At 40.0% G+C, this 23,145-nt stretch overlaps 1 long non-coding RNA gene across 2 annotated transcripts in view; it reads left to right on the top strand.

Moving 5' to 3' along the window:
• The window catches only part of LOC120308349, an 86,544-nt gene extending 66,306 nt beyond the window's left edge, over positions 1 to 20,238 (top strand). For both annotated transcript variants that reach the window (XR_005556829.1, XR_005556830.1), the window contains exon 3: positions 19,327 to 20,238. This is a non-coding gene — a long non-coding RNA (uncharacterized LOC120308349). The remainder of the gene's footprint in view (positions 1 to 19,326) is intronic.
• Positions 20,239 to 23,145: the final 2,907 nt, after the last annotated feature.

Here is a 23,145-nt window from a genome sequence, read left to right on the forward strand (position 1 = left end):
GAAGACGAAGGATTATTTTTGTCAATTCACATCTCTATATATTGGGCAGAACCTACAGATCAAAGGACAGATCTTAGGTACTGTGCAAGCCTGGAGGAAAAATGAGTAAGCTGATCAGTCAATGTTCCCTGCAGGTTTTAGTCTTGCAAAAACATAGACATTCCCTTGATTATAGCATTATGAGTTTCAGTACAGGCCTTTGAAAGATAAAACTCAGAAATATGTTGCATTTGGTGGAGGAAACAGAGATTGGGAATAGGGAACTGCAAGCACATTTATGTTGAAAATTATAAACATAGGAGAAGAACAAGGGATTTCTATAAAACAAAATGTTTATTTCAAGATGTTACCAATTGCTAAAAATTCAATCCCTTAATATCCTATTTAGATTCTTTTTGCTTCCAGAAAATCACTATTATATTTTTGCATATACATTTCTGCTATAAATTTGATAAGGGACCTATTTTTATGTTGAACACCTCATAGACAGCACAACCACGGACACAAAATATATAGCACAATGTTCCCCAACTTCAGGAGGAATGGACTACCTGCCTGAATTCCCCGGCCAAAATAGCAATTGTTATGAATTCTAGGAGGGGAAGCCTATGTACCTGAAAATTGCCAAGATTAGGAAATGCTACTTTAAGTTCTTACTGTGAAATAGAAAGAGTTTCTGCCCATTCATTAAAATGAAAGATAATGACATTTTAAACTGAAGTCAAAGACATCTATTGACCTCAAGATAAAGTCTAGACTGAATAAAAGGGCACCCTTGATCAAAGCAGAATTTTGCACAATTTATCTCTAACAGATTTTCCATACAAAGGAGGCACCATAGAGAGAAATCAGTTATCGTAGTGGAGTGCTGTGCAAAATGTATGGCTGGGAAATGCTAATCAGAAAATAATTTTCATGGGTAAAGCATCTCCCCAATCTATGGAAGATGAGAGAATTGGAGAAGAAGCTCTGATTCACATATTTTCAATCTCATCCTGCCAGACCTATCTTGAGTAAGTACTGTAGAAAACACAACAAGGTGAAATCCAGGAAAGACTTTTTGCCCATATCCAGAAGGTGACAGATCCTCCCACCCTTTCCTTCATGACAGAGCCAAATTGACAGTAATAAATGCCATCCACTCCCCATCTTCAACCTTCCAGTAAGAAGGCCTTTTGGATCCATGACTCAGACACCAGCTGTTTCACATTCCAGAAGTCCCTCCCTCCTCCCAATTTCTACTCTCTTAGCTATAAAAGTCACCCACTGACGCAAATCCACCCACCCCACAAACCTCAGTAACAGATTTAGCATCTTGTTATTGATGGTGCAGGAAAGAATTGGATACCCCAGGTGAGAAAAGGAGGATTGCTTTTTGCTCTCTCCTCTGGAGCATTGGCAGAAGAGCATGCTTCTAATGGAAGAATGGTTTGATCATCCTGAGGATACCACAATATCACTATGGATAGAATAGAGCCTGTACCTGAACCACAAATGTCTCTGTAAACATTGGGTGGCTTTGGGGAAAATGGTATCGTCATCTCCAAGATTTGTGGTCATGTAATTCCACAGATGCTATCTTCAGATCCAGAATTGAGTGAGGGAGAGTAAGGAGGATCAGTTTATGTGTTGAAATAAAATGGTAAGAAGTGAGTGATTTGACTATTAATATTTAAGATGACCATTCCGGTTTGTTAACATTCAAGGTATCTTCAACATAGTTTTAAAAATTGAATACTAAAAAAAAGCAGTTGTAGAAAAATAGAGCGACCCAACCTAACAAAGTATCAGAAAAGACAAATAATCTACTGGAGATTCCCTCAATTAATAAGGGTACAAAATGGGGAAGAGGAAGAGAATAATGCAGCTCAGGCTTTTTAAAAAAAGGTGTGTGTTGTGTTGTACTCTCACTGAACTCCCACACAGCTGTTTCTACAAGTAGATCATTCAGACAATACTCTCATTCACCTTATGAAACAGACAAAATGAAGATGCTCCCAAATGTCTGACTTCAATAACGGCATGTCTCAGTTCACACTCTTCAGATACCATGGTGTGCTTGGTCCTCTCAGAGCTTGGTTGTTTGCTTGTAAACATTTCATTAGCAAACTAGATAACATCAACAATATGAGAGTGCTCCCTGTTTATATACAATAGCTTGACCTGCCAGTTTTGCTGGGAGTGTGATTTTCTCCTTGGTAGTTTTTGATTAGGGAATTGTTTTCTGATTGTTTGCCTGATGTTAACCCCTGCTTATCTAAGTGTTGGCTGCTGGACAGGATGTATTCTTAACTTTTTTTTCCTTTCTTAGCTTTTTGTCTCCTTTAAATGATGTATAAATATAGTTCATTTCTGTGTGTCTATTGGTGGCAGATTTATCTGAACGCCAAGCTTCCAAGTGTTTCTAGGAAACTAGTATCTTCCTAGCACAATATCTTTAGATACTCTACTTTAACACTCAGTAACTAATTAAGAGCAAAATCTCCATGAAACAAAGAGCAGTGGAACTTTTCAGAATCCAGCATAGTAGATAAAAGGTTAGTGCAGATCAGAACAGATTAGTATCTACACAGATACTACAGAAGGTTACACAATACTACACAATTACCACAAAGCATAGGAACCCTGTGTGCACCAGTCCCCATGGACAGTCTATCTCCCATCTTTTCATGGATATGAACAAAGTAAAGGGCCTTTCCATCATCTGAGATTCTCTGCTCCTTCCTTCCCAGTTTCAGTCATTACGACAAAGAATGTTCTTCTTCCACTTCAGACAGTCAGCGGAATTTCCCCCAAGTTAAAACTCTCAGTTCCTAGACATGTCTTTTAACATGAGAAAAAGCTTTAAAGCTCAGACTAGGAGATTTTAGATTCAAACACAGCAGGCAAATGCAGCGAACTGTTGAAATTGTCAGTTACAACCATCATTGACAACAGAATAGCTGTTACCAATGGACTATCTGCACATTTGACTGTTGCCAGTCTCCCTTTGTTATATACTTCGTTCGCGTGCGAATGATGAAGACACATGGCGATGCTGAACAAACACTTTATTCTCCTTCTACAACAACCAAGCAAGCAAAAGGCACACAGGCCTTTTTATATGGCCAGAAGCCTGGACAGTGTCAACCAATAGGAACAGAGTGTTTTCGCGCCCTGCACATGCACACACAAGGCCGGCACTGCTCTGTCTGATCCCGGGCAGCTTTTGGAATGCCCAGGACCAATGCAACATCGCGAGCCTGCTTTTGCAGGCTCAGGACATAACAACCTTTGTCCAAGGCAGTGGTAGTCAACCTGGTCCCTACCGCCCACTAGTGGGCGTTCCAGCTTTTTTGGTGGGCGGTAGGGATTCAATTGAGCCGTTTAAATTTTTGGATCCATTGAGCCCTCTGATCGGCTCACAGAGCTTTCCAGCAGGCGCGGGGTGTTAGCCTCAGCTGTGCGACCCCCCACGGAGCTCTCGGAGGCCAGAGAGCTTCGCTGAAGCGCGCCATCATCGCGAGGCTCCCGTCAACTTTCTCAACGATCCAGATCACAGCAGAGGCTGCGCAACGAGATAAAACTGCAAGTACCTCATTTTCGGCTTCGGGGGGGGGTGGAAATTAAAGGCACAACGAACAACAAGCTTCCTCTTAGAGCCCCTCATGGCTGGGAAGGCCCAGCCGAAATAAAAGCGGCCGCTAATTTTGGTGCGGCCGCCATTTTGAGAGCCGCACAGAGCCCTCAGTCATAGAGGTTTCAGGCATCTTTGACAAAAACCAGGCTCTCTCTTCATCCTGCTGTGACAGGCACGGATCGGGGGCAAACCACTGGGCATTCCCTCAATACCAAGGTAGAGGCCATAAAGGCTTTCTCTTCATTCCTGCTTGCCCAGGACTTAAATTGGACATGGAAAAACGATTTGAAGATATTTTGAAATTGAAGGTGTATGACTGGATGAAAAATCCTTTTACCGCAAATATTGAAGAGGCTGATATAACTTGCCAAGAAGAACTGTTAGAAATTAGATATGATGAAGAAAGTAAACATAAATTTGAAAGTGGTGGATATGAAAACCTATGGCAAAGTAAAAAAATGCCTGCCTTATATCCAAATATGTGGAAAATGATATTCAGTTTATTGATACCTTTCCCTACCTCATATCTTGTGGAATCAGGCTTTAGTGCTGTTAATCATATTATGACCAAAGAAAGAAACCGCCTGAATATTTCCGAAAGAGGAGACCTTCGTTTGTTCCTTACAAAAATTGAGCCAGATATCCAGTATTTAGTTTCGCAGCATCAGCATCAGGGATCTTATTAATAATTTAATTAATTAAATGTAATTTCATCAGACTTCCTGTTTCTACAGTGGGGCAAAAAAGTATTTAGTCAGCTACCAATTGTGCAAGTTCTCCCACTTAAAAAGATGAGAGAGGCCTGTAATTGTCATCATAGGTAGACCTCAACTATGAGAGACAAAACGAGAAAACAAATCCAGACAATCACATTGTCTGATTTGGAAAGAATTTATTTGCAAATTATGGTGGAAAATAAGTATGTGGTCACCTGCAAACAAGCAAGATTTCTGGCTCTCACAGACCTGTAACTTCTTCTTTAAGAGGCTCCTCTGTCCTCCACTCATTACCTGTATTAATGGCACCTGTTTGAACTTGTTATCAGTATAAAAGACACCTGTCCACAACCTCAAACAGTCACACTCCAAACTCCACTATGGTGAAGACCAAAGAGCTGTCGAAGGACACCAGAAACAAAATTGTAGACCTGCACCAGGCTGGGAAGACTGAATCTGCAATAGGCAAGCAGCTTGGTGTGAAGAAATCAACTGTGGGAGCAATAATTAGAAAATGGAAGACATACAAGACCACTGATAATCTCCCTCGATCTGAGGCTCCATGCAAGATCTCACCCCGTGGGGTCAACATGATCACAAGAACGGTGAGCAAAAATCCCAGAACCACACAGGGGGACCTAGTGAATGACCTGCAGACAGCTGGGACCAATGTAACAAAGGCAACCATCAGTAACACACTACGCTGCCAGGGACTCAGATCCTGCAGTGCCAGAAGTGTCCCCCTGCTTAAGCCAGTACATGTCCGGGCCCGTCTGAAGTTTGCTAGACAGCATTTGGATGATCCAGAAGAGGACTGGGAGAATGTCATATGGTCAGATGAAACCAAAGTAGAACTGTTTGGTAGAAACACAACTCGTCGTGTTTGGTAAGTAATTATTATTATATGCTTTAACTTGCTATAACTCTGCTTTATAAATTTTATAAAGTAAAGTTATTTCCCTACTTTATAAATCACCATTACTGTGGAACTGGTGGGCGGTTAGAAAATTTTACTACTAACAGAGATACAAAAGTGGGCGGTAGGTATAAAAAGGTTGACTACCCCTGGTCCAAGGGGAGGATGGTGGCACCAAGGACTGACTACCACAGTAGCTCCTCTTCATTCATTCTTTCCGCTGAAGCAACAAGAAAGTAATAATCGGTAGGATCATCCCTTTCTAGGCAGCAGTGACATCGGTTTGGCACCATAATGAGGACTGAACATGGACAAAAGTGAGTGAGGGAGGAAAGCCAGAAAGAGAAAGGGAAGCAGAGGACTCGAGGGTGGAGGATTTGTAGGTCTGCTAAAATAACAAGGAGTGTTACAAGGACAATTATTAAAGTGATGTGAGATGGAAAAATCATTTGCTTCCTGAATCAGTCCTTAAAAAGAGGGTTGCTTACATATGCTATTTATTCTATAGAATTAAGTGCAGATTACAATTGCTTTTTTTTTTTTTTTGAAAAAAAAAAATAGTTGGCCTAGCCAGGGGAAAAGAGAGAGGGATTTCTTGAAACCCAAATTTTCCCTCCCCCCAACCCTTTTATTTTTTCCTGCTTTGGGGAGTATAATTTAATAGCCAATATTATGATTTATGTATTGGGTATTCCAATATTTCCAAATATTTCACTCTTTCCCCCAATTTTCCCATTGCTTCTGGTGCTTCAACCTGTTTTTTGCACTCATGCTCTTTAAGTCTGTTTAGTTTGTCTTTTTGAAATTATGCAACAGAAAATGTGGGTTCAAAAGAGCACAAACTGAAGTTCAGAAACAGTTAAACTCTGTTTTCATAGTAATAATAACCACTGGTCTAACTGCTGTTTATATATTTCAAACATTACTTTTACTAAAGAAACATCTGATTTCTACTCTCAGTAATATTTAAAAGTTTGTCTTGATCTGGTAACTAAAAAGGAGGGCATCAAATCGATGACTTATGTGTGAATGGCACCATACAAAGACTACAGTTAGGTACTTGCATCATGATATTTGATCCAACCCAATGCATTACATTTGTGATTAAGGTACTGGGCTAGAAAAGGAAGCCATGATTTCTAGTTCCACCTTAGACACAGAAGTCAGCTGGCAAATTTAGAACAATCATTCTTTCTCAGATTTATCCCCCTCACAGGGTTGTTACTGCAGGAAAATAGGAGGTGGCTGTATTATACAAGTTGCCTGTTAGACAAAATAAAGGCCGGATATAAATGTAAAAAAGAAGTACATGAACATTTGCAAAATGACCTCATCACGTTTGTCACATGTTATTATTTGCCCTCCCCAACTTTGGAAATGCCCTTTTTGTGACCTCTAACTTAATTCATTTCCTTACCTACGGTAGTCTCTTTTTGTATTATAAACACCCTACTCTCATAACTGCGTTCCTTGTTCTTTCTTTTCAAAGTTTCCAGATAAGATGGCAATGGACAATGATGTTTTAAGAGAGGAGAGGCTGTTTGAAATGGGAATCGCTGCTCACAAAGTGGGAAAACTAATCTGGCTTCACATCTGGTACACCAATCTTTCCAGCATACTTTTGGTTTCAAAATCTTACTGTTAATGCTGCTAACATTTTTTCCCAAATAAAATATTCTTTAAGGAAGGTTTTGCCTGGGAGTTTTTTTGATGGTTTCATCTGTTGGAACCATGACACTTGCTGCAGAGGTTTGATCCGAGGCTACTTTAGAACAAAAGATTTAAATGGAAACACATTAGGGAATGATAACTCCCTCATTTTTTTTGTTTTAGATTTTGTTAAAATGTATTGCTTGCCTCAAAACTGAACCTGACACTACAAGTCCAAACTTGCTACTGACTTGTACTGTTTTACTGTGAGGCAGAAACCTAGGTCTGCGTAACAAGTCGTCTAACAATGGCCTTAGCTTTCAGGGCTACCAGGCTGCTCGTTGATCCGGAAACACCCGTTGTACAATGTAGCCAAGGATCAGCCCTAAAGTGAGACGTGACATTTGGATTTATTCTTTGCAAATCCACATGACGCTCCTGCAGAGCCACCTGGGTGGTGAAATACAACAAAGAAGCTCAGCACAGCTCCATATGCTCTTCTTGCCACTGTCAGCTTTTTCACAACATTGACTTTCATGATGCTGACCTATGTAGACTCTTGACAAATGCCCATGATGACTGGAAGGAACATCTGCAGTATCACATCTCAAAGAGCTTGTTTGTACATTCAGGTCACAGCTTCTGAACTGCCTGGTCAGAGAGTGGAGGAGGCTTTAATCATTTCCATCTGGTTGACCATTGCTTCAGGGTGAATTAAAAGCTACACCCTGCCTTAGTACTCAGCGTGTTATCTTCTTTTATTTTTCTAATGGACCGATTTATCTCATTTGCTTTATAAATAAATAGAGCACCATAGGTAAAAATTCTCATGAGCTGGGATCAACTCCTGATGATTTCATGGACATGACTGTGCAGTTTTCATGGCAATGTTATAGAAGGAGTTTGCCACTGCCTTCTTTAGAATGTTACTTTGATTGCCAGTCTAGCAAATAGCCTAGATATTTCCTGGTAGCTTGACCCTGTTTAGCTTCCATTCTGAAACCTACAAAAAAAATTACAGTAAGAATAAGAATCATAAGATGCTGAGCTAACATGCAACAAATCAAGAAGGCAATATTTAACCAGACCAAGTGTAGACAATTCTAACATCCCGTGCATAACTTGGGACAGCTATGCTTCATGCATATAATTTCTGAACAGCAAGGATTTCTGAACAGGGCCAGGATTCAGCTTCGTACTCATATTATTATACATATGTGGCCAAACTTCAGATGACAAAATGTTTCTGTAGTGCTAGTACTTGCACAGAATTCAATGTCCTTGAAAGAATGCCATCTGCAGTTTAGGATGATATAATGTTTAGCAAGATAAATATGTCTGTGTATCCTGAGCGTGTTAAACTTCATAGCACTATTGTCATAGATTTCTGTTTCCATCAGAATTGTAGGGGATGTTGTCCACTCCCCCCACATACACAAACACACAGGATCATTTGCACAGAAGAAAGTCTAATATCCTACTTTATTTTCAGGCCCATTTTCTCATACCCACTAAAACTTCATTCACCCTTTCTCTTTACCTAGAAGGGGCAAAGCAAGTAGCCCATAATTACTTCCGTCTTCTTGCTCTCTAAAACTGCCTTTTTGTCAGAATTATAAATTTGGAAGAGATTGCAAGGAAATCAGTCTTGACCAACTCTGAAATCTTCAGCATGATAAAGAGCAGTTGGAACTTGGAAGCCAATGAGACTCTCTCCTGAAGCAGAACTAGGGTGCAAGAGAGAAGAAAAAAAAACAAACAGCTGCTCAGAGTCATCATAACAAGTGGGAGATTTTCATACAAACTTCCCAATGCAGGTGGGATAGGTATAGCCAAATCAGCAAGCATATTTCAAGGGCCATCTGCCAAGGATGGCTTCCAAGTTGGCTTTGGCTGAGTTGCAAATATGCCATCTGAATGTGTATTCCATCAAATTACCCACATGAGCCTTTTTGCAAGCTACAAGCTTTGGCTGTACTATATTTATATAAATATATACTATTTATATATACTGTAAACTAGTATAATAGTATAGTATTATACCTACATATAAAACTATTAATGTTCTTTTCTTTATTATATGAGAACTTTATAATAATAAATACTTTATTAAAACATATAGCAGTTATAAGACATAGAACAAATTGATGGGGGGGAGGAAGCATTAGTCTTTAATTGTGGGAACTTGCACTCCATTATGGCAGATAATGTTCTGACTGGTTGGGAGTCAGGCAGCATGGACATTTGATTAATAAATACATGAATAAAACAGTGGGATTTCCTAGTGGCAAAATCAAACAAAGAGAAAAAGAATATGCAACATGGAGACTGGAAGCTGAGGAAGGCATTAGGAGTGCCTTGCTGCAATATTATAAGCAACAGGCAAGAGGCATCCGGTATTTCTGTTGTGGGAAAAAAATTGTTTACCAAATCTGGCTTTTTGCTGAATTCCCCTAGTTTAATCAAGATGCCAGAACCTGATTAGCAATTCATAATTTAAAGAAGCACCTGCTTAACTTCCAACGCCTTCTAATGAATGTCTTCTGCTGACTGCATTAACTCCCCTAGGCAAGATGACTGGGGCTAGACAGTTACCAAGGTTGAAAACTCTGGAATTCCAGCAGCCCCATGCACATCTTTTTTCACTAGTGGGTTCAGGGCCTCTGAGAACCCAGGTCTCTGGATTTAGTAATTAGTAATAGTAGTAAAGTTGGAAGGGACCTTGGAGGTCATCTAGTCCAACCCCCTGCTCGGGCAGGAAACCCTACACCATTTCGGACAAATGGCTGTCCAGTCTCTTCTTAAAAACTTCCAGTGTTGGAGCATTTACTGCTTCTGGAGGCAAGCTGTTCCACTGATTAATTGTTCTCACTGTCAGGAAGTTTCTCCTTAGTTCTAGGTTGCTTCTCTCCTTGATTAGTTTCCACCCGTTGCTTCTTGTCCTGCCTTCAGGTGCTTTGGAAAATAGCTTAATTCCCTCTTCTTTATGGCAGCCCCTGAGATATTGGAATACTGCTATCATGTCCCCCCTTGTCCTTCTCTTCGTTAAACTAGACATACCCAATTCTAGCAACCGTTCCTTATATGTTTTAGCCTCCAGTCCCCTAATCATCTTTGTTGCTCTTCTCTGTACTCTTTCTAGAGTCTCAACATCTTTTTTACATCGTGGTGACCAAAACTGGATGCAGTATTCCAAGTGTGGCCTTACCAAGGCATTGAAGAGTGGTATTAATACTTCACGTGATCTTGATTCTATCCCTCTGTTAATGCAGCCTAGCACTGTGTTGGCCTTTTTGGCAGCTGCAGCACACTGCTGGCTCATATTTAAGTGATTGTCTACTAGGACTCCGAGGTCCCTCTCACAGTTACTACTATTGAGCATGGTGCCACCTATGCTGTACTTGTGCATTTGGTTTTTCTTGCCTAAATGTAGAACCTTGCTTTTTTCACCATTGAATTTCATTTTGTTAGTTAGTGCCCAGTGTTCAAGTCTGTCCAGATCCTTCTGTATCTGAAGCCTGTCTTCTGGAGTGTTGGCTATTCCTGCCAGCTTGGTGTCGTCTGCAAATTTGATGAGTTCCCCATCTATCCCTTCATCCAAATCGTTGATGAAGATGTTGAAGAGTACTGGGCCCAGAACAGAGCCCTGGGGCACCCCACTACACACTTCCCTCCATATAGATGCAGTTCCATTGAGGACCACTCGCTGAGTACGGCCGGTCAGCCAGCTACGGATCCATCTGGTGGTGGTTCTGTCTACCCCACATTTTTCTATCTTGTCAAGTAGTAGGTTGTGATCTACTTTATCAAATGCCTTACTGAAGTCCAAGTAAATTATGTCCACAGCATTCCTCTGATCCACTAATTTTGTCACTTGGTCAAAGAATGCAATAAGATTTGTCTGGCATGATCTATTTTTGACAAACCCATGTTGGCTTTTAGTAATGACTTTGTTTGCCTCTAGGTGTTCGTTGATTCGTTGTTTGATTATCTTTTCCAGGATCTTCCCAGGTATTGAGGTCAGGCTGATAGGTCTGTAATTTCCTGGATCCATTTTTTTTCCTTTTTTGAGGATGGGAACTACATCAGCTCTTTTCCAGTCCTCTGGTAGTTCCCCTGTGTTCCAGGATCTTTGAAAAATATAGTTCAGTGGCTCCGATATCACATCTGCCAGTTCCTTGAGAACTCTGGGGTGTAATCCGTCTGGTCCTGGCGATTTGAACTCATCTAGGCTGGACAGGTGCTCACTAACGATTTTCTTGCCTATCTTAACTTGTGTTTCTCAAGACTCAGGAAGTCTGGATTGTGCGTCCCAGGAAGCCTCCTTCTTCCCAGGCTGTAGCAGACCTGCAAACGCAAAAGCTGTTTCAGTAGCTGAACCTCTGTTTAATAAATTAGCCTAAAGACAGCTCTAATTCCTCAGAAGAGTTTGAAAGTGAATAATTAGAGCAGAGAAGTGTGTGCATACAAGCTGAGCAACTCTGTTGCGTTCTCCCACTCCTTGGAAACCTTTTTCTTTTGGGAAACCAGCGCTAAGCAATTTAGTAGGGAAGCTTGAGGGGGGTGCTGTGTAACTGAAGAAACCATCGACCAATGAGGGTGGCTATGGGACAGGGGTATTTTCTCCTGGGAGGAGTGGAACAAAATGGAGTTATTGTCACAGATTTGCAGCAAGGAGAAAAAGGAGGAAAAGAACCATGAGACATTGGAAAGGGGTACAGAAAGCTCTAAATTTTTGCTGCTCTTTAATGGTCATCGGGATTTTTGTATCCTGGATCCTATAGCTCTAACATTTGTGGAAAACAATCTTTTTTAAAAAATAGCCCAGCAACCTCTATACAATCAAGACCCTGTTAGAGCATGATTTCCGAGGAACAGCAATGCAGCTGTCGTGAATTATGCTCCTACTCTGCTGGAGAAAAATTTGGAAGCAATACATTATTGAAGAATGTTACTCTGGCAATAAAATGGCTTTACACAAAAGTCTGCCCTTTTATTGGACTTAAGCTGCACTAGGAAGTATGAGATAGGTCACTAGTAGACAATCTCTGTATCCATAGAACCCAAAGGCTAGAGAACCCAAAAGGAGTTAGACAGCCTTGGGTTGCCCACTCTGTATGAAGCAATGATGTGTGATGATCATTTTCTTCCTTTCATTTAAGGTTGTTTGTCCTCCTGAACAAACTGTGTCCTGCTTAGAATTTCAGAAGTTTCCAACAGAGGTTTGCTGCCTGGATTTAATAGGAACTAAGCAGCTCATTATCTGACTTCTGGGTTCAAAAACTGTGCAACAGTACATGGCGCTAATTAAACTCCTTTTGATACTGCTGTTAGTAAGTGTAGGCTGAGTGGATCAAAGTAGCCTCAAACAGAATGGAAAGAACATTATTTGGAAAACATTTCATTCAAGATGATGAAGAATAAATGCTCGCTCTTCAATTTAGCTCCTTTGCTGGTAGGATAAGGAGTTAAGGACCCAGAAAGCTGAAGTTACATTTTGGGTCTTGTTGTTCTCTCAGCCTAAATTCCAAATTGCCAATGAATCCTGTGAATCACATTGCTCTTCCCACTTTGCCTTTCCTAGCCTGGCAAAATATTTGTCATCAGCCCCCACTGTTTGGCACTGACAGCCTTGTGAGGAACTGCATGCGGGGTTGCAGAAGGCTAAGGGCGGGACTTCACCCTCCACAATCTCCTCTCTGACAGGACAGATTACATGCTTCCTGCTCACTTTAGGTAGAAAAGAAAATAGTGACAAAGGTAATTAGCTCTATTCCTTCTGCCTGCCAAGCTGTTCTTCAGCATTGGAAAGCCCTGAATATTTCTTGCATGTCACAGAAGCAGCAATCATCTGTGGGCCTTAAAATCTAGTTTTTACAAGGACACTTTCCAGGCATGTATTGAGATTCCTCCAGTTAAAAAACTCTAGTCTGTCGGAAAGCCATGGTTTCCTTGATTTACAAAGATGTGTTTCTCCCATTGTTTCACTTCAGTCTATAACCAGCTTTTCTTAGTTTTTGTTTCAGTCATCTTTTTCCCACCTGGAGTCCTCTGGTGTATTAGACTCATCACTCCCTGGCAGGCATTCTCTCATCTCACAAATTCTCAAAGCCCAGCAGAAAAATTGAAGAACAGTTACAAAATCTCTATAAATCTTTTACAACATCCCTACGGGGTGAAAATGATATTGTAAAAAGGGCCAAATAATAATGTAATAGAAGGAAGATGTCATATTCATTCTCCAGCTTTCAAAGTAGCCTGTAAGGAGAATGAGATTACATTATTCCCCTCATCTCAGATGTTTTCCAAACATGTTGGCCTACAATTCCCAGAAATCTGAAACAAAGTGGATTATGGGAGGTGATATTGTGGAAGGCTATAGTGGTCTCTTCCTAGCATTCCCTCAGATGACTCTGGAGAGAATTTGGGTTGAAGCATTATAGCCGCCTTTCCCATCTCCATCTCCATCTTAGACTTAGAAGTTTGTGCTTAATTCAGAACCTTCATCCTCTGACTTGCATAAAAAACAGAAGCCATAAAACTGAGATAAATATAATAATGTCTCAATTTATTCCCATAGCTACTTTAAATATGAGGAATATTTCCATAATCAGTGCTTATGTACTCATTTTGTATACGCTGCATTTGTAAATCTATTTCGCATTCATTAAAAATTGAAATCATCTATCATCTACTTTCTAACCTGCAAGTGCAACATTCATGGCAGAGAATGAATTCTGAATACTAAGAGCCCTCTCTGTGGGCATGCGCGCCGTCGCCCCAGCCCCACCTCCCACCACAGCCCCCTTCTCACCAGCAGCCCCCTGGAAGAGAGGCGCCCCCGGTCGCGGTCTGCATGGAGTAGTATAGCCAAGGATGTAACCAGGCAGCACGGACAAGACTTTGCCCTCACGCCCCATAGCGTGCAGATGCTGCTGCGGGGTATGGGCAGAGGGCGTGGCTGCCATGGCACTGCAGGGCTGCTTGGGCAATCTGCGGCGGGCCATGGAGGCGGTGCCTGGCCCTGCAGATGGGCAGGGAAGGGGATGGAGCAGGCAGGGCGGGAGGGGGAGTGGGGGCGGGTGGTGGTTTTTGGGCACTCGGTCTCTAAAAGATTAGCCGTCACTGGTCTAGCCATTGTGGAAACATTTTTGAATTTACTTAAAATAGTTTGTGGACTCAGATACAACTGTAGAGGACTGTATAGACTTACAGTAGGACTGAAAAAAATTACATATCAAAATTTATGAGAAATCACAGCTAACTAGGTTTATCCAACAAATTAAACAAAGCAAAACTAATCACATTTTAACTCAACATGTATGTATATCGAGAGGTAGTTTTGGGGTTTTTTTTATTTTGGGGTTGGTTGTGTCTTTTTTAAAATGATTGATATTTTCTCTTTTTCTGCACTTCCTTCAGCCTAATAGCTCTGTCTTATTATATGATGCAACTGAGATTCTTCAACAGTCAAACAACAGTGCATACCAGCCGCAGTTCATCGGCTGGATCTCTGTTTCTGTTAACCTATCTGTCCTGTTCTTTGGGATCTATAAGATAGACCCAGAATCCATGTTAATTGGATCTACTCTGTCACTTAGAACATGAAAAGCTGGGCTTCTCCTAAGTTGAGTTTTAAGTCACCAGATTCCCTCAGTAAATCTCACAGGAAGTTGAGAAGCCAAGTGAATTTGCAATAGTTTTCAGCATATGGCTTCCGTTGATTACAGAAAAATGCAAAAGAAAGGGGAGGGGAGAGTAAAAGGAAACAAAAAACCAAAGCTTCACTTTATCCTGATAAACAAGGCATTGTCCCTATCTCCAAATGTGTAGGAGGTGACCAGGCTGAGGCATCATCAGTTTGGAATCACTCTGCTCCCAGAAGAGACCTAAATCCAACCCCTTAAATTCTGTCAACTCTTTTCTAGCACCAATTTGCCTTGATTATTAGTAGATTGGATTCTTGTCTATATAATTTTAACTATTGTTACAATAGTAAAATAAGGATTCTTAGGAAAGAAAGTGGAATAATAGCGTCACCATACAGTCAGTCGTTATGAAATGATTGAAATTACTGGGGAAAGTGCAAAAAGAAAAATATAAAAATCAAAGTAGAGATAAAATAAAGGAGGATAAAAGATGTTATTTATTTATTTGTTTGTTTATTTGTTTATTTATTTTAGAGATTGCCCAGCTCGCTCACAGATACATGTATAAAATTATAAAGCAAATTATATAGATAAAAATACAAAGAAACAATTCTATCATAAGAATAGTATTTCCAGTCATTGTACAGTTTCCTACTAATGACACAGCATCTCTTAGAATTATCCAACCATTATTGTGGCACAATGGGGACAGGATATTTCTCACTTCAGCAATGGCTTGGATGATGCTATGAAGACATTTTAAGTCATTAATGGGGAAATGGCCATTGATAGGCTTCACAGTGGCTATTAGATATCCATCGCTGATAAGTAATTATTTTATCTAGATGACATGTTTCAAAACAGGATCATCCTGAAGACCCAATTGTGGGGAGAGTGACTATTAAGGAAGACTGTAGCCTCTAAGCATGTAAGTAGCAGAAGCAAGGCTGCCACAGAGAAGAGGGAGTCAAGCTATTTTCCAAGGCGCCTGAAGGCAGGACAAGAAGCAATGGATGGAAATTAATCAAGGAGAGAAGCAACCTAGAACTAAGAAGAAACTTCCTGACAGTTAGAAGAATTAAGCAGTGAAACAACCTGCCTCCAGAAGTGGTGAATGCTCCAACACTGGAAGTTTTTAAGAAGAGACTGGACAGCTATTTGTCTGAAATGGTATAGGGTTTCCTGCCTAAGCAGGGTGTTGCACTAGATGACCTCCAAGGTCCCTTCCAACTTTATTATTATTATTATTATTATTATTATTATTATTATTATTATTATTATTATTATTTAGTTCTGATCTCCGCCTGTGCCCCACAGCATCAACTGCATGTGACGGGGAGCGAGGGCGGAGTCCTGTCCCTGCTGCCTGGCTGCCATGTCCTTGGCTGCGCTCCTCCATGTGGGTCGCACTTGGGGGCGACTCTCCTCCTGGGTAGCTGCTGGTGAGGAGGAGGCTGCAGGGCGAGGTGGGGATGGGGCGACGGCACGCGTGCCCACAAAGAGGGCTCTGAGTGCTGCTCTGGCACGCGTGCCATAGGTTCATCACCACTGGATTAGTAGGAAAGAACCAAGACACCTGTTATGACTTCTGACCCTTTTAACCACCAGGTTACTGATTTCCTTTTGTAATTCACCTTGTGGACAAATATAGCTCCTTCAATTCTGCATTTGTGTTAATGATTTACAGTGTGTGTGGATTTCTGTGTGTGAACAGCTGAGTATATTTTGTTTTCTCTGGCCTAAACAATCAATAAACTGTTTTGGAAATTCTCTTAACAGAATACAGTGAACTCATCTCTCCCTAAGGTACACATTGTGTTTCCAAATGGGCTTCTTTCCCTTAAGCTGTCAAGTTTTCAATGTATTCATTGTTTCTAACAGGGCTGGAAGAATTTTGATTTCAAATATTCCATGTTTACACAGAGCAGGGCAAAGATATCTCTGTTCAAAATCTGAAATGGTAGGAAGCTTATATATTTGGAATTACTCAGATGTCAAATGTTTTAACATCTTTACTATTTTGGTCATGCCTCAAAGGAAATAAGAGAAATAAAAAAAAAATAGCAAGAGAGAAAAAGAATAATCTTGAGTTGGAAAATTATTTAGAAGACCTGGAAGCTCTCTGTGAGTGAAGAAGGCAATATGGATCAAAAATTTAAACATTTTAAAATTATCAGTTGGCTCCTTTGTATGTATCAGCTGTTGTTGCATGCTTTTTTCAAATGGATTAGTAATACCCATTTATCTTTTTCTTCCTTTCCCCATTTATTTAATTATTTATTCATGCATGCATGCAGTGGCAGGATTAGCAATCATTGGTACCATTTAGAGTGAAACAGTAGCCACCAGCTCATGTATGCTTACTCATTTAAAACCATATAGGCTGAAAATAGTTGATTATCTCATTTTCCAGACTTGTCTTCCTGATAGGAAAACATATGTGAATATTGCTCTAAGAAAAATACCCCACAATTTTTCATATAATAGCCTTCTAAAAAGGGCTTCCTTACAGCAATGAGCATTAAGTTTGGAAGTACTAACCAAAGTGTAGCTGGCCTAGCAAGAGTCAAGGTACTTGAATATGAAATCATCCCAGAAATATGTTGCACAAATATTTTGTTTAATTGGTAGGCTAAGTCAGGGGTCCCCAACCCATGGGCCTTGGCCCACTACTAGTCTGTGGCCTATTCGCAACTGGGCTGCGTGAGTGGCCAGCTGGGACACATGGGCAATCAGAGCCCCACTCAAGTGAGCATCGCAGGTGCTCAGCGCTTCACTTGCGCGAGCGTCCCAGGCACTCGGGGCCTCATTCGCACAAGTGTCATGGGTACTTTTGGCCTCACTCGCATGAGCAACAGATGATCGTGCACACCTGCCCCTCTCACATAACCATCCCCTCTTTTCCCCCTCCCTCCACTCCAGACCACCGACCCAGAAAGATTGGGAAACTCTGGGCTAAGTCAGTTCTTTATAAGTGAAATGGATATTAGTTCATTTTTAAGCTATCTGGCTATGATATATTCTTGTAATAAGAAATTAAATTAATAGAAAGAATTGAGTCATCTATTTAAGATAAGTAATTTGTCTAAGAATCATTCTTATTGCCAACGTTTTGCATTTCATCATCTTGCAGATTTTAGTGGTTTGCACAAGTGTTTAAATTTAATTGATTAAACAATTAATTAACTGACAGAAAGGCAGGTAATTAGTAAAAAATATTTCAGTGACTAAAACAGCTGATATATAAGTTCAGCCAATATTCTTTGTCTTGTCAATTTTCTCTCCAGGTTTTGCAGTTTTGTATTTTAAAAAGTATACAAATATGCATGGCCCATCATGACTTCTATTCAGCTATGTCACGACCCTGGTTGACCCTAAAAAGCTAAGCAGGCCTGGATTTGATTAATCCAGCTATACAACGCTCTGAAAGAGCTTAAGCTTGATGAAGCTTCAATTCAAATAGCCCCATAAAAGAAGAGGTCCGAATCAAAAGAAAAACTGCTTGAAGCGACTAGCTGAATCAAGTGGCTTCAAAACAGTTCTTAGCCTTCATAGCTTTGCAGATTCAAAGACTTTTCTGCTTTTAGGGGTGTTACAATATTACAAATTCAATTCATGTATGGAGAAGCATGAAATGGGGGATATTAATATGATTAGCCAAACTTTAATCCTCATTTAACTCCCTGCTTATCACAGCTCTTCTGGGATGTCAGGGGTTATGTTATTCTGCGCTTCATTCCCTGTTTCAGTATTCAATTTACACATCTGGGTTGGCCCTGTCAACTCAACTGGAAGTTCAGACTGGGCTGGTTTCAAGTTGTTTGATAATAATCACTTGTTCTCACATACAGGATTGAAAAGACTAAATGTTGGGTGCTCCAAAAGTAAAGATGAGGTAGCTAGACTACAGATTCCTCTTTCTCTGTGCCAGCCTCCTTCTTTGCTGCTTGCCTGGATCTTACTGTGCCTATCTGCTTCTGCTTTCTCTGCTAAATAATGACATAGAATATTGGCACCAGGCCCCAACCTATATGAAACTGAGGCCTACCACTGAGGAGAGAGTTTTTCCAAGGGGGCAGTTAAGCATGCCAACAAGTTGTGGCTGCCTCCCGGGAATCTCAGTGATCAGAAAGAGCAGAGCTAATGTTACTCGTTACCGAGGAGAGCAAATCTGAGGTAATTCTTTTGAGTTCTGCTAGGCATAGGCCAGGTTTTGCCAACATGTCCTGCCCGCCTCCCAATAGTGATACTAGCCTTTTCCAGAAGAAGTCCAATTAGCAACTAGCTATGGCAGCCCTTCTAGGAACCCCAGAAAATCCAGTGACCAGATGCAGAAAGTTCATAAGGGGAAGTCAGGGGAAAGATTTTTGAAAATGAATGTTTTGAAATTGGAGTGGGGTATTTTCTGCATTGATTCAGACAGCTTCTTTGTAAGCATTTGCTGGATAAATTAGAAGTTTTTGTGTTGTCTTTTACTCATCACTGCCTTCTTTTCTCTAAAAGAGATTGTGGGGGAGTATTTTTTAAATGTATTGTGGTTAAACCCTTGAAAATATTCATGTGAGATGTGACAAGATTTATTATCTACTATTCTAGTATATTCATCCCACAATGCTAAACATTGCAGCACTTCAGAGACTTTCAAATTTCCCTCTTACAAATTCTGTACAAATCTTTATGTTTTTAAATAAAATATTGACTCTTGAAGTGACATGTGTTGAATTGCATGACTCTTGAACACAAATTCAAATTAAATTATGTCATTTTGAATTTCAGATTTCCAGTTCGAATCAAATCAGGACTGATTCACACATCCCTACTCATAAGAGACAACCAGAAAACTCTAAAACCGAAGGTTTCATGGGGAAGTTGTAGAAACATCCTGGACAAAAATAAGCTACTACCATATTGTGCTAAGAATAATACATGAATTGGTTGATGAACCCAATAGGAGTCAAGGTTTACTTTTTGTCATGATTTGTCATGATTTCCAGAAATCTTAAATTCAAATGGAGATTTGGTTACTATCTGCAGTCTGTTGCCTTGATATATGCCCATAGTCATATTGGGACTTCAGGTAGGGAACAAAAAAACCCAAGGAAAACCTATTGAGAATCTAGAATTTTAAGTTACCCTGGAAATAAGAATTTGGATTGGCACTACCTTTGAGGAATGTCTTTCATCTCGCAGGCATCTAGAACAGCTTGACCAAAATCAAGTGCAAAACCCCATTTGCGGGATGTAGGCAGCACGTGAAACCACTCTGGTCCACGGAAAAAACTCTCTCCATGGAACTGGTCCCTGGTGCCCAAAAGGTTGGAGGTCTCTGATATAAACTGAGTAAAAGAGAAAGAATGATTTTTAAAGAATGATGATATCTGGTTGTTTTCCTTCCCATACAGATTCTCACTGCGTAAGATGCCAAATAAGAGACATACATAGTTCAGACTGGTAAAATATTCATCAGGATAATAAGTCAGGCTTGGATCCAGTTCCCAGAAGTTCTTATACAGCCAAGAAAGGTCAAGAAAGAGTTGTCAATGCTTCAAAATAATAAACAGAGACAAATGATAAGTAGCAGCTCTTAAATTCAGCACAATTTTGGACAAGTTTCCATGTTAGAGAACAGGAACTATAGGCCAGAGCAACTACTAAAGAATTAATAGGTGAATGCAAATCCTCCCCTTGCTTGACATAACAAAACCCTTCCTTTTTAAAAATCCCTATTTTTTCAAATTTTCAGGTCAGCATGAATTCTGGCAATGTAGGAAATTCCCACGCAAACACACCCTTTGGTTCCAGTGGGGAATAACATATAATTTCTTCCTGGTTTTGGAAGAATTAGTGATTATGAATGAAGTTCTGAAACAATGAGTCAATGAAATTTAGTTCCTTTAATTCGTGTGATTTACCAAACTTACCAACATGAAGGCAAAGGGAAGTAAAGAAGTAGTAGAAGAAACAGAAGTCGAAGGAAGCTGTTGCTTGCTAAATTACTGCCTAAGCTTCAGAAGCAGTCTCAAAGCTCCCCCTGCTGGATATATTGAAATTCTCAAGGTTATGAATAAGAGCTGCGTTCATGTATTCCACAATAAAAAGAGAACGTGGTATTGGCCCTTGAATTCATTAGCATGTGAATATATCAAGTAATAGAGTAAGTAAGATAAGCAGTATATGACATTGGCAAGCATGCCATAGTGCAGAGGCACCTTGCCTAAAAGAAAGCAGCCTCCTGTACTAGAGGTTTCCATGGCTCTTTACTTACTGTAGCAACTGATAAGGGGAGAGAAGATAGCATTGTCTGGAAAGTTGGTGCTGATGGAGTGTCAAGCCTGATCTAAACTAACAAGGAGGCTATGCTATCTGGGAATTATGGGAACTAAAAGTCAAGTTGGCCAATGCAAATTGGGGAAGGGTATGCTTGAAGTTTATCTGCTAGGTCACTCTAGATATTTAACAGCAATTTTATTCCATATTAATACAAAATAAGGCGAAGAGATTACACAGTATAAAAGTATATGTTTGAGAACAAGAGATCCTTCCACTGGGATCCATGGAGAACACCATTTCTGAGTCATTTTAGGATTATATTTGACTGAATTCTGCCATTATTTGCTGGCATTAGGAATTCTGACCTGATGAAAATTGCAATAGTAAAAGATAATTGTCAATTGGAGGTTGACTATTCCCAAGTACTGAGTCACCAGATGAGCAGAGTGGTTTGTTGACTGCTATCCAAATTGCAACTGTAAAAATGGACTATATGTTCACACCATAATTCCCATAAACAGCTCAGAGCTGCTGAGTAGCCTGGGGACCAGACTGCATTTTCATAGACATGTGACTCCATTCTGGCCAGACCCTGAAGATGGAGATCCACAGAAAACACTTTTCCTTTTTTTAAAAGAAAAAAACAGTTGTATGGATCTCTACACTTACCAATAATAATGATTATTTGAGTCTAGAAGTCTTGAGCAGAGCCTAGCAAAATCATATAAGCTCTCTGGAATGCTCTTCTTTAACTGAATTTCCTCCATGTGTGCAGGGTTTCAGTTGTTTGCTCATTCCACAACTGAAAGAAAAGCACAAATTCTTGAATTAAAAAAAAAGACTAATGCAAAAACTCTCCACCATTGGAATTGACAAATAGCCATGTCAAATTGTTATCCATTACTCCATCTCATTACCTAATCTTGCTGGATGCAAGACTGATAAAATCATCTGCAATAATTTAAAACAGTTATGCCTATTTTACACATTGGCTTCAGATGATTTGGAAATGACTGGTTTGAGGAAGAGTCGTGATATTTGGGATATTTCATTTTTTTAGCATGATAATTATCCCTGGCTTCTATGAGAAAATAACTTCTTGATATGCCAAAGACAAATCTGGATCTTCTTGTAAAGGACATTTCTCTTGAGCAATAGCTTGATGCTAACTTATCTCCATATTCAGTCTGGATTTTTAATAGATCTGATTAGAGAATCAGAGTGAATTTGCTTATCCCTTAGTATTGTTCTTCCCACTCTTTACATTTTGAGGAAATAAGCATATTTTAGTAAGAAGCAACTATCTTGAATATGAGTTGTAAAAACAAGGGATTTACTTTAAATCTAGTCTCCTTGTTAGCTCACAGTGTATGAGATAATTCCTTGTGATTTGACATGCACAGAATGTGATAGAATGAGGACAAATTCCTTCAGAATCCAACTTGACTAATTATGGCAACTCCATCTTAAGTCTACATGAAGGGTGGCACCATGTCTGAATTGCCTGAAGTGTTCCTTCCATTCCATTCAGTTCTGCATTTTCAGAGGGAAAGGGCAAATGCCCAGGACTTTTCAAAAACAGAAATTCAGTGTTGGGCCTGGCCCAGAGGTCAAGAAATTTTTGAAAATCTGAAGTGACCGTTCTTTCCTGACAGGAGTTAGATGGAAGGTGAGGCATATTTATAAAACATGTCAAAGGTGCTCTAGCAAAATGGCTGCTTTGTCTAAAATGACTTTTTGAGAAAGAAAACTGGTGTGGTTGCTCTACCTTCTCTGGTCCAGGTGTTCTCTATGGTTCTAAGTTCTCTTTGTCCCTTACTAGGTGAGCACTTTTCCAAATAAAACAGTAGGACACAACTACTCATCATTTTTGTTTCCAAGAATGGCTCTGGGCTTGGCTCATTATTGTACAAAATTCCAATTATTTGGATTTTTTTTTTTTGAGGGGCTGGGAAAATTTAGGTATTTCAAAGAAATAAGTGAAACAGGAAGCCTTGCATCATTCCTGGAAAACACCTATGGGTACTTTTCCATCCACTGGCATTTAGAGGGAACAAACAAAGCTTGTCTCTGATGATGTCCAAAGTAGTTATAAGTTCTTCCTAAGATAATCTTCCTTTTTACTAAGCTGACAATTATACACTGGCTTCCCTTAACTTTTTTAAAGCCAAAATAACAAGCCAAATGTTGTACAGCTCCTAGGTTTATATGGATAAAGATTGCAGATTGTTGGAAGGTGCCCAGTCAAAAAAACATTAGGGCTTGTGTTTTAAGCCCTTTGATGTATTCCCAGTATGTCTTTGCTTTTGGCAGCCAGGAAGGCCT

Source organism: Crotalus tigris, unplaced genomic scaffold (assembly GCF_016545835.1).
Source record: "Crotalus tigris isolate CLP2741 ecotype Arizona unplaced genomic scaffold, ASM1654583v1 scf7180000017899.1852299, whole genome shotgun sequence".
Taxonomy (NCBI): domain Eukaryota; kingdom Metazoa; phylum Chordata; class Lepidosauria; order Squamata; family Viperidae; genus Crotalus; species Crotalus tigris.